At 39.0% G+C, this 19,677-nt stretch overlaps 1 long non-coding RNA gene across 1 annotated transcript in view; it reads right to left on the bottom strand.

Moving 5' to 3' along the window:
- Positions 1-12,270, bottom strand: part of LOC109365845 (uncharacterized) — a 120,453-nt gene extending 108,183 nt beyond the window's left edge. Inside the window, exon 1 of the long non-coding RNA XR_014881886.1 lies at positions 12,105-12,270. This is a non-coding gene — a long non-coding RNA (uncharacterized LOC109365845). The remainder of the gene's footprint in view (positions 1-12,104) is intronic.
- Between the last annotated feature and the right edge of the window lie 7,407 nt (positions 12,271-19,677).

Genomic DNA, 19,677 nt, shown 5'->3' with positions numbered 1-19,677 from the left:
AAAGGAGTTACAAATATTTAGGTAACCAAGTAGGGTTACCACAGGATTTCTTTGCCAGAGGTATCCTAACTATTTAAATGCCTTAAGTAAGACAAGGGTTCATGAGTGACATCTAGAGGTAATTCCTTAAGATTACTGGGGCAACTGCCTACTGAGATTCAGGATTATGCCCTAAGAGCTGATATCTTGCCAGCACAGGTAGTGCTGGTACATACTAGGAGAGCTGAATTGAATACAGCAACACAGACTTTAATGAGAAGTTCAGGCCAGAAAATTTTCTGATGAATTATTATCTGTAGAACCTCCCAACCGGTGTTGCAAAAGAAAAATGAAGTAGCTTAAATGAAATCTTTCCACTTGAGTCAAGTATGAGATCACTCTTCCTTGCAGAGCAATTGAAGTTCAGGAGTCTCCTTCCTTGCTCCCTTCTGCAGGTCTGATATTTCTGGCCAGACCTCATCTCCTGAACTATCAAGTCTGCCTCTCTTTGCCATAGAATATAGAAGAAAAGCCAGATAAATGAAGAATACGAAGGAAGAGTGAAACACCTTTGCTACAACTCACAAAGGTCATGAGAAGTCTTAGAGGAATAATATAAAAGGACCTAAATCAAATGCCATCTTTTATGTCTCTGTTAGTGAAAAATGCTGCTAAAAACATGCTATCCCACTTTCAGTTTGAAATTGTCAGGACCTTCTCACTTCTGTGGCTTTTAGCATCCCAGCAGTGCAGGCAGGATTTCAAGGCAGCTCCCCTGCCCATGCTGCCCACCCAGGGGGAAACTGAACCTTCTGCTACAAGAGTGAGGGCTTGTCCAGGTGCCATTGCTGGGTCATCGCAAAGTGACACTCGGACCACGCCATTCAAAAATGGAGCATCTACCTCTCCTGGCTTACCTGTGCTGCTTGGAGATTCCCCCTGCTGAGTTCACCATCCCTCAGCTGCCTTCATCTCTATACAGCACAGCATTTGGAGGTCTTATCCATGCACAGATTTTGGTATCAACAGAAAGGCCAGCCTGACTTCTTGTCATCATTGAGGATGAGAAAAAACATTGATATATCTGAACTTCTTGCAAGACAGATATTTTCAGTCCTCTATAGTGAAAGGCAAGCTACATGCATTGAGCCAAAGATAACTGGATAAACTGATATCAGAAAAAATAACAGGGCAAATAATTGTGCTTGAGCTTTGGCTATTTTGAACATTTCCAACAAGAAGATGGTGTGAAAAGGCTTGATACAAAAGAAATGAATGCAAAAGTGAGGAATATCAATGAAAAATGAACATCTTGTGCAATGCCATATATGTAAGCTGCTCTGCACAGGAAAGAAGGGCCAAACAGATAATGGAGTCCCTGCCTGAAGTCTCATGGATATGCTGCTGAGTGTTACAGTATCAGCCTGGGTGTGCCTGATAACTGAAATGCTCTGGAGAGCAGGTGGCTCTTCAGCAGTTAATCTTTCTTTTTCATCATCTGCATTTGCTTGGCATGTTTGGACACATGCATCTCATTTTTGTGCCATCAGGGAGCTCAACTGTGGTTCACCTATATCACATACCAGGAAAATGGTGGGTCTCTTTTCATTTGCTCAGTATGGAAATATTTGAGGTACCTACAGAAAGCCTTTAATCTGTCAGTTAAAATCTCATTGTGATTTAATTCTTAAGGAATAATGTTATTTTCATAGTGTGCCAAGAGCACTATTGGCAGCAGTGAGGCAATTATTTATGTGGGTTATCAGTTCACAGAACTGATTAAGCAACCTGAAATGTGATGATAATGGCTTCCAGTAATGGCTCCATATCAAAAGGATAATAAATATTATTTGCTGCTCTTTCTTATGAGAAATGGGATATATTTCAGTCCTGTTGAAATAAAAGCAAAACTCCTATTGTTCCTTGGAAAAGTCTCCCAATAGCTCTAATTTTACATGATGTCTACTTCAATATGCTTATTTTTCTGTGTAAAATTACGAATGATATATTGAATATTACAGATACATCTGGGTAACTGATGTTAATTCCCAACCCACTTTCAGAGAACCAGAACGACCCTTCCATGGTACTCAGTTTTTATTCCACTGTAAGGTACAGAGAACCAGCTGTATCCCTTTTGCTCAGCCTTATCCACATAGCATCACACCCTGACTCTTAGATACATTTTAGAAATACTCAAAAATTATTTCCTGCTGTGTTTTACCAAAGAAAACTAGATCTACATTTTCTTACGATGGGGCTTGGTAAACTGGAGTTATTTAAATAAAATAGCCTTGCCACAACATTTCTTAAGACAATTTGTGGTTCTCTCCATTGTGAAGTTGCTCAGACCTATCTTAAACCCACAGAGTGTCCAGTTATAAAAGCCTTGTGAGGGACGTTCATCAGCAGAGGTTTTTCTCACTCATTTAATTATGGAATGAATAATGCATAGCCTATTCACAATTGCCTCTGATGTGCAGATTTGGATCACTTGCAAATGGCTTTGTTTCAGTATTAGAACATAACAAGGAAGAAATACAAATCTGGATTAATGTGGAGCTACAGGTATAAGGCAATATATTTATTTTAGAACTTATTTTAGAATGGTTTACAAAGTTTGGAAAACTTTCTCAAAAATATCCTATCAAGGAAAATGAACACGTAAGAAAGTACTTTGGAGGGAGGGATGTTGCAATCACTGCGGAGCTCTTCTGCTCTGAGAGTTACTAAATGGGTGTTAGGTGGTTTGAATGAGTGCCCACAGGCTTTTATTAACCTTTCAGCTTATATATATACACACATATATAACATACTTATGTAATAACTACAGATTAAAATACAGTTTTTTAAAAAATAAGCTACTGTAACTGCTGCAGAAAGTGTTTGATTTTCAGTAATACAAAAGAGCAGGATTTTCACGAAGTCACGGTATTGGAAACTAGGTTATTTGGTTGCAATAAAAATATCCTTTGCAGAGACAAAAGAGTACCATATTGCCAGAAACTGTAGGCAACAGTATTTTTTTACTTAACCTAAAAACCTGTTCTGTAAATTTTAATTCAAAAGAATATTGTACCTATAATTCTCAATGGTAAAATCCTCGTTACTAATTTTTCACACATCTCCCAGCAGCTTGGATTCCAGTCCTTGTGTCTTAGTGCTTTACTTGGAAGAGCTTGTCCTGAATGAGAGGCCAGTATCTGATGATGTTTAATGGAGAACACTGATTGGAATATCATATGGATACAAAGAACACAAAGATAAAGACAGTGACAGTTGAAAACATCAGACTAACTTTTATCTCATATTAAAGAGCAAAAACAGGATAGGGAAAATGAGAATATGTCTGACAGCTATTGGCTCTGGGTTTGTACTCTATCAGTGAAAACATGTGAGATATTACCTACTTGTGGTAGGAAGGCCTATCAGCACAGGGTTGGACACAATGAAGTTGTTAGCCATTTTTCTGAGATAGCCTGAATCAAGGTAATCACTCCATATTTTATACTTCTGTTCAATGCCTGTGTTGCTGTCGGTAGCTGCATTGAAAGCAAAACAATTCCTGCACATCCCCATGAACAGGGAATACAGACACTTGAACTAAAGCCTGAACTAAGCAAAGGTGAGCAGAGATGAGCTTGGAGGCATAATTGCAGGCATCCGACTAGATCCATGCCCAGTTCTATCCTTCTTTATTCTAATCCATTGTCTGTGGTAGTATTAGCTGTTTTATCACAGACAGGATTGTCGTCAGAGTGTCAGTGTGGCTGGATTAATGAAGTGTGTCACAACCAGCTATTTGATAATACAGTACAACTGCAAAATTGGTTTAAAACATCCTATCTTGTGAATCCTATGCTGTGAAGCTACAATACAGGTTGCCTTTCATTGAAAATCTCTGCATGATCTGCCAGGAAAGCCAAGACTACATGAAATTTGTGGAGAAAAAATATAGGGTATCTCTTCTATGTTATTTAGCTATGCTTAAGAATAAGCTCTGATAAACCTTTGTGAATACTACCAATATTTATGGTGAGAGTTGAATTTCATTCAGGTGGTTTAAACTATGAACATCAGAAGCCATAGGTGACTGACAAAGAAGGCTTCACTTTAGAGACCAGGGAACTAGGAATGGAATAGATGGGTGGCCTTTTCCAACCTCCAAGCACTTCTTATCAATGAAACTCCACTGATAACCATCTGCTAAGCTACTCTCAATTGATGCTTGCCCAAACAATTTCTTAATTGGGGTCCTGATCTTTATCCTCCAGTTACCACCATTTGCATTTAGCTTAAAACAAAAACACCAAGGCATGTTCTTTGGGTTCACTGATCACCTCAACTTCTCCCATCTCTTGTCTTCATTAGCATGTATCCACACTGCTCCCATCTCACTTCCATGCCTGTAGTTCAGTGATTCATCTGTGGCCTCTGGGAAGGGCACCTGACTTCATTGCTTAACTGCTGTTACAAGTTGCTGCACAAATCACCTGGCAATGCAGGATCAGGCTGCCAACAACTTTCTAATATAGCTATAGAGAGCCAGTTTGCAATGCCAACATCCTTAAGAAAATCTCCTTTCATTTTATTAAGGGGTTATTCCAAGAGTATGGCAGTGTTGTCCAAAATGCCACCTTTGATACTGCTGCACCACCAGCAACTTTCTATTTCTGAGTATGCACAAATGAATCTGAGTAGCTAGTAGAAAGCACAGGAAACTTATTTCCTCTGCCCTCTTACAGAAAAAAAAAAAAAATAGCTTTCTATCCATATTATTTTTCAGCTTAATTTCCAGTTATTTAAAACTAGGTTTTAATTAGGAATCTCTTTTTTAAAATATTGAGTCAAGTTAATGCCAGTGCAGCAGTCCTTTGGAATAAGTCCACATAGCATATCCAGGTATTGGGCACAAGCTGGCAGATGGCAAATCAAGCCAGTTTTAGGAAAAGCATCCCCACAAAGATTCGTCTCATACAGTCCTTGGTTTCTTTGCTAAGACTGTTAGCTGATGTGATGATTTTTGAGCCCAAAACATTCATATAATCTCCCATGTCAGCTTTTACTCACTGCCATCACTGTACAACTTCTGCTGCCTTCTTCCCTCCCATGTCACTCAATATTTTACTTTCAGAGAAGGGATAGAGAAGTCAAGTGGCCAATTCATATGACATATGAATTTCCTTTTTTCCTCTCCTTATTCTGACGTCACTGCAAAGAAGCAAAAGTCCGCCCTGTGCTGGATGCTGCCAGAGAGTGATTGCCCAGGGGAAGGTGGGAAAAGAAGGTCCAGCTCTCCCATAGCCCATTCTACCTCAAATTAAACATACTGGACCTGAAATAGGCATCCCAAATCCTGACTGTTTCAGGCACAGAAAATGCAGAAGTTACAGGATTATAAAGGAAAGAAAATACATCTTTGAAAAATTAATTAACCTATGACAAATACCAGTGCAAAATGAATAATACCAAAGTGTAACCCATTGTTTCAGTTCAGACCCAAAGATGGAATGAACAGCTCTGCCAGCTGAGATATGATTGATTGCTAGAAAAATAGGAGGCAGACTCAGATGTCTTCTTTCACAATGAACAGATCCATGCTGGGCTGTGGCACCCTATGTTTTATAAGAGCAAGAGTCTTGTCCTGATATAAATCACACCGATGCAAAGCTAGCCTGCTGCAATTGTCCAGAAATAGCTGTACACTGAAGGACGCTTGTTTCAGAGACAATCCTTATCTCATTTACTACAGGATCCCACTTTGTTTTAATCATTCTGACAGGGTTGTCTTGTAAAGCCATTCTCTTGTTTATCTGTATGTAAGTAAAATACATGTGAACATCCACCCCCAAGGACCTAAAGCTGCAAATGCACATAAATAACTTCAGCTGAATGATTGTTCTCATTGAGTAAACACCAGGGAGGAAGAAGAAGTACTTAAAAATATTGACACAAGAACAAACTGGTAGAAACCATCCATGACTAACCTGAGGCTGAAAATGAAGCAAGAGTTTTTAACTAGCAACTGAACAAGGTAATGGAAAAGCTTTCCAGTAGAAGGGATGGCAGGCGAAAACTCAGGAAGCTTTAGAATGAAGCTTGGCCATTTTATGAGAAGCACTATATGACTTGCTGTCATACCACAGGACTGGAATTAGTGACCCATAAGACCTCTTTCGTCCCAGCGTTTGTACGTGACTGAAGTTACTCAGAAGCGTAAATGTTTATAGGATGAGCCTGGAGCTTGCGTCAGTATAGCTGGCAAGCTCTCATGGGTGTTTCATTCAACCCACTGAAATCACAGAAACACTGAAGGACATATTCCTTGTAAAAATGCACATACATACACACTACATACATATATGTATACGCATTTTTGCATGACAGTTTGAAAATGCAAACAAGTTACTAGCTACATGTCTTTTAATGTATACTGCAAACATTAATCTATATTTCTGGTGCAAATTATATACACATTTATTCACACATGCTAACAAGCAAGCCAAATAACTTTCGCTGAACTCTAACATGGATTATATTAACATTCTTGTTAAAAGAAACTGAAGAATTGCACAGAACAGATAATTTCTCCAAATACCCGCAGGGTATTTAGGAACATTTAAAGGTACTGTCTGAGCATAATCTGGGCACTGTGCCCCACAATTTACAACAGGGATTAAGCACCAGAGCATTAAGGATACAGACTGTTACAGTTTAAGTCACATAGAAGTGCAATAGGAATTAGCCCTATGGCAGCTACTACTCCATAGGTCCCACGTGATTCAGGACCCTTGACAGTGTTACTGGTAGCATATACTGAATCAACAGTTGAAAAGAATATCTGAATGCATGAAACTAAATAACCAGAAATGAGAATATTGGAAAATTAAGTCTGAGCTGATAATCTGAACATTATATTCATACACAGAACTTCATCCTGAGATTTCAACAGTCTTCAGAACACTGTACTAACTTCTAAGTCTGCACTTTAGCACTTGAGAAAATAACTTCTCTTTCTCCAAAGACTATTTCAAGCAAAACATTCTCTTAGTTTTATAAGAAAACATGTTTGGGGGAGATAATAATGAAAATCTAAGACATCTAAGACAAGGGTTGATTTCCAACAGGACAGAAAAGTTTTCCTGGAAACCAGATAAGTTGAAATACTTAAGAAAATACAACTAATTTTACCATACATAAGACCTGCACATAGAGTAAAAGAAGCTGAGTTGTATGGAAAAATTATATATGCTAACAATTTTTAGGAGAATGAGATCGTTATTCCCACAAAGTAGAAAAAGATAGGGTTGATAATTATGAATGGAGGGGGATTTCCCCAACCACCATTATTTCTAAATGCAAAGATTTATTCACTTGTTTACTTTTATTCACCTTTGCGTCTGTTTTTTTGATCAGTGGAAATGCTAGCAATGCAGCCAGGAGAGTCTGTAAGAAAACCATTTACCAAATCTCTTTCTTATCTTAGAGATTCCTTGAATGACAAGTGAGTTGCTCCCAGAGAACTAGTGTGGATGGAGGCCTTTTGGCCTGGCTGGTTCTGTAGAAGAGGATTTCTGACTCCTGTTGTAGGTGGAACTCCTCCTCGTCCTGTCCCAAGGGTAACAGATACTGCCAGGGAACTACAGAAATAAAACTCCAAGTCCCTCTCAAGCTCCAACCACCCCAATGAGTTATTATTCCCCTAAGACTCAAGAGACCTCAAGGAGATTAAAAAGTACTGCTTTTCCTACAACTGTAGGAAAAACAACTATAACAGCAAGGATCCGGCAGAAGAGCATCCTTTATCAAAGCCAGGGTTGGAAACAGTGGGAGCCTGGTGAGGCCACAGGGTGGGCAGCTCAGAAGGCTCCTCTGCCCCATCTGGAGGCTAGTGGTCCCCACTGCAGTGCTTGTCCATCAAGGCATAGGCTTTACAATCAGGTCAGATGCAGGCGAATTAAAAAACAAACAAACAAACAACAACAAAGCATGGAAACAATCTCTGAGCTGTTGAAACACCTCTGCACCACATTCTTCTTGGTGCTCTGATGACAGCAATGCCTTAAGTATAGTAACAGTCATTTTTACTTTACCTTTTTTGTTTTCTCCACCATTTATAGTTTTCATGTAGGTGCTTCATGCAATAACCCTTATTTGAAGACAAAAACTATGTTAATTTGAAGCTGACCCTTTGCCTTGACTGCATAGCAGCAGTAAGACCATGCTCATGAATAACAGCAACACTAGACTGAGCAGTCAAATCTTTCTGCAGGAGCTTACACAGATGGACACACACTGACCTCAGAAAAGCTCTGCCTCCCCGTTGCCTTTCAGTCTCAGTGAGAGCAGGATTTTTTCCACTCTCCTGAGAATTCATAAACTTTACAAACTTGCCTTCAAATAAACAGAAACACATACAACTACTGAAGGAAAACCTGAGCAAAACTTTCTGTAACCACTTAAGATTCAAATATGCCAGAGGTTCCTAAGTCATCTGATACTAATTTCTGAAGCATTCAAACAGGACTTGCACTATTTTATATGCCAGAAACCGTAAATACAGTGCTTTCTCTTATCTTCTCTTGCTTAAGGTAGCTTGATAACATTAGCTCAACACCTGCAGTATTCCTCCTTCCTTCCTACAACAGGGTTCAAGGAATCTGTGGGACTTTTCTGCTGACTTTTATTCAAAGCTCAAGGTGAAACTGCTGTACTAGAAATTGCTCCGGTTGGGAACTAGAAGCCAGGCCACACAGATTTTAAGGGAAGAAATCACAGAAGAAGGGAAAGACAAGAGAAAACTTTGAACAGGGATAAATTAGTAAATGGCAGAGTTCACCAGAAGGTAAAGCTTGAGTGCTGGTCTTTGTGTTTACACACTTGCTTGTATGGATGCACATCTACTCTGATGTGCTCTTGGTAGCTGGGACTCTCAGTCCACACTGTCAGAACTAGTCTGAAGACAGGAATTTCAGGTAGTGAAGCAAATAGAGAGAATTTAGAGTCATAAAACTGTCCAAATATGCTGATGGGTGAAATAGATGACACCTAGAGCTGAATTTTAGCTTTGGAAAAGAGTGCACAGTTCAGTACTGTAAGTTTCTGAAATGCATTAAAGATTTTCATTTAAAGCTAAAACCTAGAAGTACGCTGACATTAATTTATAGAGCTAGAACCAAAAGGCATTTAAATACTTCTCTTTGTACCAGACTAGAATCTATAGAGCAGTTTGCCTCCCATGAGGCTACACAGGGATGTTTAGTCTGAAATGAGGTACCAGGAGAATCAGCTGAGTGTAGGTACACAGGGGAAAGACCAGCCAGTGAACGAGACTCGTAGGAAAGACTGAGTCAGTCAGACTCACCAACTGCCTTAAAACATTTCACGCCCCTCAATTCCTATGGCTAATTACAGCTGAGTGATCACAGGATTGAAAATGAATCACTTTGCAGTCATATCAAAAAGCAAATCCAGTATATTTAATTCAAAGAATATATTTGATCTCTATTCCAAGAGCAGACTTTCAGCTAAAGAAATTCACAGAATTCCAGTTTCACTGAATGCTGAACTACTAAATTTTAATTTGTGATAGGGATGTGAAATAGAAGTTTTTAATTTTTTCTCAGCAAGGAAAGGGTTTCTTTATAGAATCTGAAGAATTCAGCATAAACAAGTGGTTGTATTATCCATTACAATAAAGGAAAATAAGATATAATGAAGCTTTCTACTATAAAGTTATATAAGAATCTGAAGCAAATTTTTGTATATGTGGGAAAATACTGCTGTGCTATCCCTGGGTAAAGCAGATTTTGGGGGTTCCATTGTTAAACTAAAATGCAGTATGCTTTCCTCTCAGAAAATACTAAAATAAATTCATGTTCATTCATGGCCTCAATTGCACTGTTTAGTTTCCTTTCACGTTACTTAACTCTTCTAAAAATCTCTTAAAATTTAGGCTGTTTTTCAGATAAGAATTTCATAAAAAATGATTACATATTATCTTTTTATAACACTGAAGTAAAACATTGTGTATTTACCTAAAGGATAAACTGGTATCTACAAAAATGAACTGCTTCCATATTTGTAAACGTGTCCTAAATTCTAGGTAAAACTTTTAAAAAACTGACCTCCAATGGCTCTAAAATATCATTGTTTAGGAATTCTGTTGTTCAATATAAGTATATTGCAATAAATACAGTGAAGTTTTTATTCAGTATTGTAGTCACTCTCCAGCAGATGCTAGATGCATAAATAAGAAGAACCAAACAACTGTCATACCATCAGGAAGATATTTTCACTCTTTCAGGAATTGAAGTGGCTGAAAAAACTCCCAATAGAAGGATCTATTTCACAAGACTTCCAGCCCAAATCAAAAACAAATTTTTTGAATCAGTTTCAGTTAAATATCTGAACCAAAGAGGTCAAGATTCATTAGATCCACTAATCTGCTTTCTTACTGAAACTTATCCCTCTTATCTTTCTAAAGCCATTGGCATACTCTCTAGACGCTGGTATACTTAAGGAGCGAGTATAGCTGGGATACCTGAGAACACCTCAGTGGCACTTTAATGAGCACTGTTTCATAAGTTATTCTGGCAGTGAATATCCTCAGCAAAGTTATTTTTTTGTTTGTTTGCTTTTTTTGCTTAGTTAAAGGCAAAACTCGAGAATGGACCTTTACGAGAAAAAAAAAAAAAAAAAAACCCAAAACATTCAGTTTCAAATGAATTAGACATTTCTTTGTTGTAAAAAATATCTACCAAAATCATATTTGCCATAGTGAGTGTATTTGCCAGAAATGTTTGGGTCACTGCAATGCAGGCAAGCACACGTTAGGGCAGAACAGAAGTATAGTGGCAACAAGAGCTTCCACCTCCAAATATGTCTCAAGAAGTCCAACATGGTAGTAAGCAGCCCTGTTGCAGTATTCTGCATCCCCATCTGGTGTCATTTAATGGTTTTAATGAAAGCTCTTACACATGGTTCTTAAAACAACCCATCTGTTTGCTGGGGTGAATTAAAAGATGTAAATGCAGTGTAATATGCCAAAGAATATAACAGTCTCAACACAAGATCTTACTGTGTCAACCAGCAACAGGTTCCAGCTGGGGCAGCCTCATAGAACAAAGACAGCCCTGGGCTTAATATGAGTATATGCTTCTGAAGTCCCAAACCAGACAAAAGAGAAATAAAGCTCAAGACCTTGACCAGATGTGCAATACCCAGCCAACTGTGTAGTAAGCATGCTTCCACGGCAACCTCACTAACAACATGGACAGTCCCGATACAAGTAAACATCTGTTTCAGATGGCTAGTACAGGGAATGTAGTATACAACCACAGATAATGCTTCAGCAGAACTGATACTTTGAACAGCCTTTTCCCTCTCTGCTGGTGCTGGCCATAACTTGAATTAGCTCATGTTCTATTTTAGACGAACAGGGACAGAGGCACAGCAATTAAGCTCTGAACTCTGCAGTTTAGGAAGGACCATATTCCCTAACGTGCTCCAGTGTGACACCAATATGGCCAAGGTTGCAAAGCTCATAGAACACCAGTGGTATTTACCTTTCTGAAATCTTTCCAATCTCTTCCCACAAAATTAAAGAAACAGATGAAAACGAATTAAATCTACAGATTAATAGTTATCATACTAGGGTCTGCAATGAGAATATATCACATTACAGCATTTAATACACACTGTCAAGAGCATAATTAAGACAGATTCTTTATAATCATCACCTCTTGACCTAATGGCCATTATATATTACTCAAACCACCTAGATACACAAGGACTTGTACATTCTCCAAGTCTCTTAATTCTCAGAAAAAAAACTAGGATTATCTCAATTTTCAGAGCTTCCAGTTCCTTGCAAAGATTGGGTCAACTGCACATCTCAGGAATTTATGTAATCATGCAATACAACAAACATGTACAAAACAACTTAGATAAGACACCACCCTTTTGGAATGGCCTGTTTGTTTGTTTGTTTTAGAAAAAGACTTGCTTTTTGTTTTCATTTCTTATTTATCACAGCAAATTCCTGACCTGTGGCTAGAGCTTGCAAGGTGTTAATATCACAAAATTATATAACATTCTCTAGATATGGATTAAATCAGACATACCAGAGGCTCTCTTGCGATGATTTTCTCTTGAAGGTTGATTGAGGTGACAGAAATCTTGGAGGTGACTACTCCTATCTTCCTATTCAAGCCTCAATGCTCTGATAAAGATTATAAAACCGCAACCATTAAACCTCTGGTCCCCGAATTCCCCTTGAGTATTTTTCTTTGAGATCACCTAAAAGAGATAAAGAAAGATATGAAGAGCATGTGATGGAACTGTTCCAGCATCAATACTGATAATTATACTTGGCTTTGCACTTATGCTAAGATCAATTAAGCAGGTTTAATTAATAATTGATATAATTACTTGCAAAGTAATCCATAATATAAGCTTTCACTTTGCACTTAAGACAAAATGTAGTTTTGCACCATATGTTCTGTATCAGCAGGCTAGGAGATGCAGCCTTTGAGAGACTTTTATCAGACAAATTAAAGTAGAAATGGAGGAAAATATTTTATGTTCACTCATACATCTATACTGCTAAACACTGGTCAGAAATTTCATGGAGCTTAAGTCGTATATCTTGAACAGTAACCAACTCTAAATCTGCATGGGGTAACTACAGAAGTGTTTCTACCCCTTAACTTCAACGAAACAGCACTCAGACTAAATTCAACAGCTACTGCTAACTTTCGTCTTACTTTTGTTTAGCTGTAGAATTGCCATTTTACTGTAATTCCTTCAATTGTTTTTTTCTGTCTGAAACTGCTGGGCCAGCATCCTTACAATACTATTGAAATAAAGTTGCTTCCTTTCTGCTGATAAAATCAACCCTTGCTAGCAAATAGCATCTACTTCTACTGTACTACATGCATGCTTTTTACCTTCCACTGGACATCTCAATTTACCTTCCCTTCTCCTAAATTTATCAAGGAACTACTCTGATCTAATGTGGTCCACATGACAAACAGAATAGAGCAATAGAGATAACAGAGAACCAGCGATAAGTTAACCCTGCCAGAAGTTTTCTTTTGTAGAGTGGTTATCATTTACTGAATACTGAAATTGAGTAATCATACGACTGATGGTTGCGTTCACCTCAGCAATAGAAAAATAATATGATACAGTGTATTTAAAACTTCAGTAGCTCCCATAAGCCTTCTGTGAGCACCTCAGAAGTTTTGGCCCACAGTGATGTTGAAATCCTCATCTAATATGGAGCCCCTGAGAAGATGAATGACTTCTCCATAATATGCTAGAAAATTTGGAGCAGAATAGGGACCTGAAAGACATATTAGAATCATAGAATCATTTGAGTTGGAAAGGCCCTTTAAAGGCCATCTAGTCCAATCCCCCTGCAACAAACAGGGACACCTACAGCTCCACCAGGTTACTCAGAGCCCTGCCCAGCCTGACTTGAAGGGCTTCCACATCTCTGCACAACCTATGCCAGAGCCTCACACCATTATTGTAAAACACTTTTTCCTTACATCCAGCCTAAATCTCACCTCTTTTAGTTTGAAATCATTTCCCCTTGTCCTACCACCCTAACCAGCTGAATACGAAAAAATCCAAACTATTCCAAGACTTTAGATTACAGCCCTGCTGGATATTCATGTTCTCTTGCTTACCCCAAAAGCATACTAAGACACACCAGCCTGGTATAACTAAAAACTCTGAGCTTTTACTGCCCTGCTCCTCAGAGATGTTTTGCTAGCTAAAATTTATCTCAGCTATAACATTTTCACACAGTACTTTTCAGGCATAGCTTTATTTTATCATGTATTTTCTCTATTTTGAGCATAAAGTACATAGCAAGCACTGAGACCTGTTATCCTCCCTAATGCTGTAGGTTCACTTGAAATCAGCCTTCCTGAGCTCACCTTGATTGTGTCCTCGTGACTCTGCACTAACTTCAAAGAACACTGTGAAGACCACACAGCTCTTGCTGCAAACAAGCTAGCAGGATAAGTATAACCCTACAAATATTGTCAAAGACTGTGCTAGACCACACAGAAGATTCCTGCAGTGCCCTTTGGGCTTAAACTTGGAGGGGGTCTGAACAACCTGTTGCTTAGACCAATTCACAGCAGCTCCAAGAATCCCCTGTGTAAGGCATGCGGGGAGTTTCATGCCTATATGATGAGTGTAGAGCTATAGATCTTTCTGTTGATCAGATAGCCACATTAATTTTGCCCCAGCTTGCAACATACCCTCCTCAAAGTTTAATGTAGCAGAGAGAGAGGTTCACACCTGAGTACCTGACAGTTTGCCAGCTAAGGCACTCTCTCAGCTACTGTGGAAGTCTCAGGTCCTGGTGCAGGACCTGCAAGATTGGAAATTTCAGCCCTATTCATTCCCCATGGCAAGAAACTGCAACACCACTTTCTTACTTGAATATAGTAAGACACACAAAGCATAATGACATCCGTCTTCAGAAGTCTCTTAAGAGAGGGAGGGAGGGAGGAAGGGAAGGACGTGAAAATGTCTGCTTTAGAAGCTCTACTGTTTTCAGGACACCAAGCAGTGTAGTACAGTACAGTCAAGATGTAGGGAATTGGGAAATGATGAACTATGGAATTTGTGGACTAATGGAAAAAATACTGATGCAAATGACAAGCATCCAAAATGGTCTGACAGTGGTATATAAATGTCAATTTTTTTGCTTTTGGCTTTTCAGTTCAGCAAGTTGCTGCTGCTGCAAAGGCTCCAGATTTGATTTGTGAAGGCAGAAGACTGTGATGTACTATTTGGTTTGGGCCAAATGAATGAAAATGCCATTCATCCTTCTTCACTTTACAAATTGTCAACAGGTGTCTCGCAGTTGTCTTAAAATGAGTAGTCACTAATTAAGTTGTTGTGATTGGTAATAACTATAAGTAGTGATTGTCTGAGCCATTCACCACAGCCATATGCTTTGTTCACCTCTATACACCCCATGAAGCAAGGTTTTTTTTTTTGCTATATACTTATTTCCTCTTCACATCTCTCAGAGCACAGATGTTGATACTTCTGTTCTTTGTCTTAATTTGATATACACTAATTAAACAAAACACTGAAATTTTGCAATGTTAAAAATACCTTTTCCCCACTCATTTCCAGTGGTGTGTTGGAGCTTGCATTGTCCCTGAATGCGACACAAATTTTACTTAACCTGCTCAATTACTTACTGGTAAGGAATCCAAAATAAATCACAACTGTTGCTAAAACAGATTTGTCTGAAAACATTTTTTTTTTCAGTGCAGTATTTATGGAAAATGTTGACATACGCATTTACCTCTAGATTAGAGCCAGCTATCCTCAGACAGACAAGGAGCCATAGTCATTTCTTCCTGCTATTATGAACAAGCCTTCAGCTTTCTGAGATGGTAGTACACTGAAAATTAAACAAACAAACAAAAAAGAGACGAAGAAGAAAGAAAGAAATTTCTGCTCAAACAGAAGTTGCATTTTGTGTTCCAAGTCCTTTGCTACAGAATTTTCTCCTTGGCACATAAGCCAAATGGCAGATCATGAACGAGATCCCTGCCAAAACTCTGATTAAAGACTCACTCTCTGCACCTGCCTGTTATTTCACTGCTACACACCTGCAGACAGGTTTCAAGAGCCTCATTATTGCTCACTTGTCTCCAGCCTAGCCTCATTCTGACAAATTTCACAGACAAAATACCATACTTCCCTTCTAATGACCATCACAATAGTTCCCTCTCTAAAAAGACTAATAATTTCTCTTTCTTTTTTTCCTGCTCTCTGCTCACCAAATGTGTAATAATGAACAGAGATATGGTAAGCCGTAATTAGAGTTAATGCAGTTCCTAGAAAGAAAAAAAAGCCATTAAAAATCATAAAAATTCATGACAATAGGTAAACAAACAACAACAGAAAAAAAACCAACAAGGGTATAAATGAACATAGTTGACCTTTTCACAATCCCAGAGTTTCTGTCTAGAAACTCCTGAATGTTTCTGCACCTGGAGAGACCTCCTCTGAAACCTCCAGCTTTACATAACCCTTACATTGTGTTTCAGCCCCAAATTTCTGTTCAGGGTTAGAGAGAAATGTGAAGGAATATAGTATTGGCTGTATTCATTGCTGCTTCTCCAGTAGACTGGAACCCTTGCCGGAATCAGGCAGGGAACAAACTGCTGAAACTCACAGATTTCTTTCAGCTCTGGCCCTCCGTGTAAGCTCTCCCTGCCCTTAGAGGGAGAATAACAAATAAATAAAATACATTTCTTTTCTACTTGGACCTGCGGTATCTTGGGCAGAAGACAGCCCCTGTGTGCATACACAAGTGGCCAGCGCTCTCCAGAGGGCTTTGATTCATACTCCAGTTTGTTCTTCACCCAAGGAAATATAAATATGAATAGCTCTGTGTGCCAAGAACTTAATGGCATAATTGAAAGGCAACAAATGGCCACAGCAAAAATCTCTGCCTCAATCCACTGTGCCCAAAGAAGCGCTTTTGCACCTTGAATATAGAACTTGAATATTTTCTTTATTATCTTCTGCCCAAGATACCGCAGGTCCAAGTAGAAAAGAAATGTATTTTATTTATTTGTTATTCTCCCTCTAAGGGCAGGGAGAGCTTACACAGAGGGCCAGAGCTGAAAGAAATCTGTGAGTTTCACTTATGCCTGTAAAAATGCTCCTTCCAGTATCAGCTTCATGGTGTTGCTGAAGCATGGGTGGGCAGGAATGTGAAACCAGCTGGTGTTTCAAACAGAAATCAGTATGAAACTGTAACAAGGAAATAAAATACTGATGCCTTTGTTTTGTTCTATTTTGTTAGAAAGTTGTTCTTTAATCCTCCAGACAGAGGGCACTCGAAGATACTGTTCAACGTGCACTACAACGTGCAGAGGAAATACGACCGAGTTCTCATTGGTTATTTAGCCTAAGGGTAGCAAACCTTCTCCAGAAGAAAGATTTGTGTGCAGCTGTGGCATACACAAGTGACAGTTCAGTTAGAGGTGTTGGACCAGACTGAAGCGAAGTGTTCAGATTCAGCTATCAAAAGCTCTGGAGCCATTAGTACAAGTTTCTGTGCTATAAACCAGGACCAAAATGGGAGAGGAAAAATGCAGACCTTGGATCATCAAAGAGAGAATCGAGTTTACCCTGTGAGTCACCAGTCACAAACCAGTGTGTATTAATCTTTGCCCTGACACATTTCTTCCACTGATCAGATCTGGCATTGTGCTAGTCAAACAGCAAGGATACATCGTCATTCATGACACGTGATGATTCCCAGATGTTCAGAGAGCTGTGTTGCCCAGTGGAACAAATGGGTGTTTACAGTAAAGTAAGTATCAAATTCAGCAAAATTGAAGACCAAGTTACAAGTTAATTGTTGCAAGAGAACAACAACAAAAAAGGTATATATAGGAGTTCATAGTTCTTGAATAGGTCCAGAAAGGGACTCAGGTGCTTGTAAATGCAGTCACATGGAATAACTACCAAGACTGATTCAGAGATGTTGGAGCAAGAGCCGCAGTAGGCAAAGAAACTAACTGAAATTCACATCAGAAGGACAAAGTCCACTCTAATGTAAGGAGCGGTGGATGATAAACTCTCAAACCAGACTAACTCCTGCTAAACCTCAGTGAGATTGAAAGTGAGTAACTCCCGGTCCTAAAGCTGTCCGCCTAGAATTTTTAATGTTCTCAAGAGTCATTATGACTCTCCGGGTCTTCTCTTAATGCATTCTTATTCACACAGACATTTAAGCCAGTACTGAATGGAACTATGCAGACAGTAAGCTCATAAACCCACCCTATTCTATAGAACTCCATGCCAAAACCAGGAAGCTTGAACAGCCTGTAGAGGAGACTGCGCAGCCCCACACTGGGGATCCTGATGACCCAGAACTGCTTGCTGCAGCCAGAGTTCACACAACTGCAGAGGGCTGGACACCAGCGCTGGATCTGGATATTCTCATTATTCTGTGCTAGAGCAACAAATTCCTTTTCCATGAAGCACAAACTAGGCCAATTTTTAATCTAGACTGCAGTGCTGAAAACAACCTGCAAAAAACAGGTGGCAGTCTCTGACACACAAGCCAAAAAAGAGATAAAAATAGACTTGAATTGCCATTGAAAGTATGGCAAAATAATCCTTTTCCATCTGCTAAAGCAAACCTTGGGAGTAAGTGAATTAACAGATCTGCACGATCAAACCTAGTGAGCTAGGCATTGTTGGTCATTAATTAATATTAACATGACAGCAATGGATTGCCTGCATCTCTTGCACACATTAATCAAGCCAGAAGCTTGATTGCACCTTGTGTATCACTCACAAACTCTGCTGGCATATTGCCCATTTCCTTCCTAAATGTTTACAGCAGAGTCTGCTTGCTGAAGATCCTCTGCATTGTGAACACACTGTATCAAAGTCCTTTCCTCTCCTGCCATCTCAACAACTGCATGTATTTGCCATTCAGACTGTGCCCAGCACATCGTATCATTAAATGCATAGTGCCATCTCTTCTTTGAAGTCAGCCACAAATGACAAATTCAAGATGTAAAAGCCAGGTCATTTACAGAATGGGTTTTTAGAAAGAAAACAAAAAACAAAAAACAAACAAAAACAAACAAACAAACAAAAACAAAAAGGGATATCCTTCCAGAAAGATTAGATCTGAAGACCATAATTAATAGCGCGTCTCTGCTGCTGCTATGACAGCATAGCAATGATCACCCGTGCTGGCTTTCAGCTAGCCAGCAGGAGTCTGAAGGAAGGGTCCTCAGCACTATCTAATTACCCCAGCCTTCAGCCTATTGCTCAAGACAGTTGCTTTTGTGGGTAGACTGTTATAAATACCCCAAGTACTCAGTCATGGAAATGCAGACTGTCCCTCAATCCAAATACAACCAGTTTAATCAAGTCTGGATGTGACCTGTCCCATCCAAAGGAAGAGAGAGTAGTTCTGTTTAAAAAAGGGGAAAAAACAAATATAGGCCAAATCCTTGTCTCATTTCTGCTAATGTAAATCTCAAATAACTGAATGAGCATAACTGGAATGAAAGCTTTTATAAAAAGATACAAATTAGATCAGAAACAGCTCAAACTTATGCAGAGGACTATTTGGCATGTTTTAATCGACAATTACTGGTTAGATGTGTTGTCAGCTCAAACCCAATGTTTACAATATCAATTATTTATGTGACTATTCGCCAAACAGAGCAGTCACCAAGCCAGACACGTCTAACTTGCATTCACACAATACTAAGTAGATGGGTGGGCTGAAACCTGGCAGAAATTTGAGCATGTCTATCTGTGGGACAGCGGTGCAATAAAACACCTTGATATCTAATGGAGCTGATCAAAAAATCACAATTTCCTCCTCAGGAAATTACGATTGTCATGGCAAATCAATATTATATGCCCAAATGGTTTTCCCCACAGAATCAGGTTCAGAACATTTTTGTAGACTGAACTGTTGAAATATTTTGACTGAAAATAAACATTTTGACATTTCCAAGTCAGAATGTATACATATGGTTTGTCAACAAAATTACGTTACAAATCACGGACGAAGAGGTTTTCATGTGTGATTTATCTTGTACTTCCTGCCTTTCGAAGAAATATCACAATCATGCCCAGGCCAAAAAGTTAAGAGGTGCTCAAAAA

This window comes from Meleagris gallopavo, chromosome 2 (genome assembly GCF_905368555.1).
Source record: "Meleagris gallopavo chromosome 2, MGAL_WU_HG_1.1, whole genome shotgun sequence".
Lineage (NCBI taxonomy): Eukaryota > Metazoa > Chordata > Aves > Galliformes > Phasianidae > Meleagris > Meleagris gallopavo.
The sequence above is the reverse complement of the archived record's forward strand: the minus strand, read 5'-3'. Positions and strand labels throughout refer to the sequence as shown.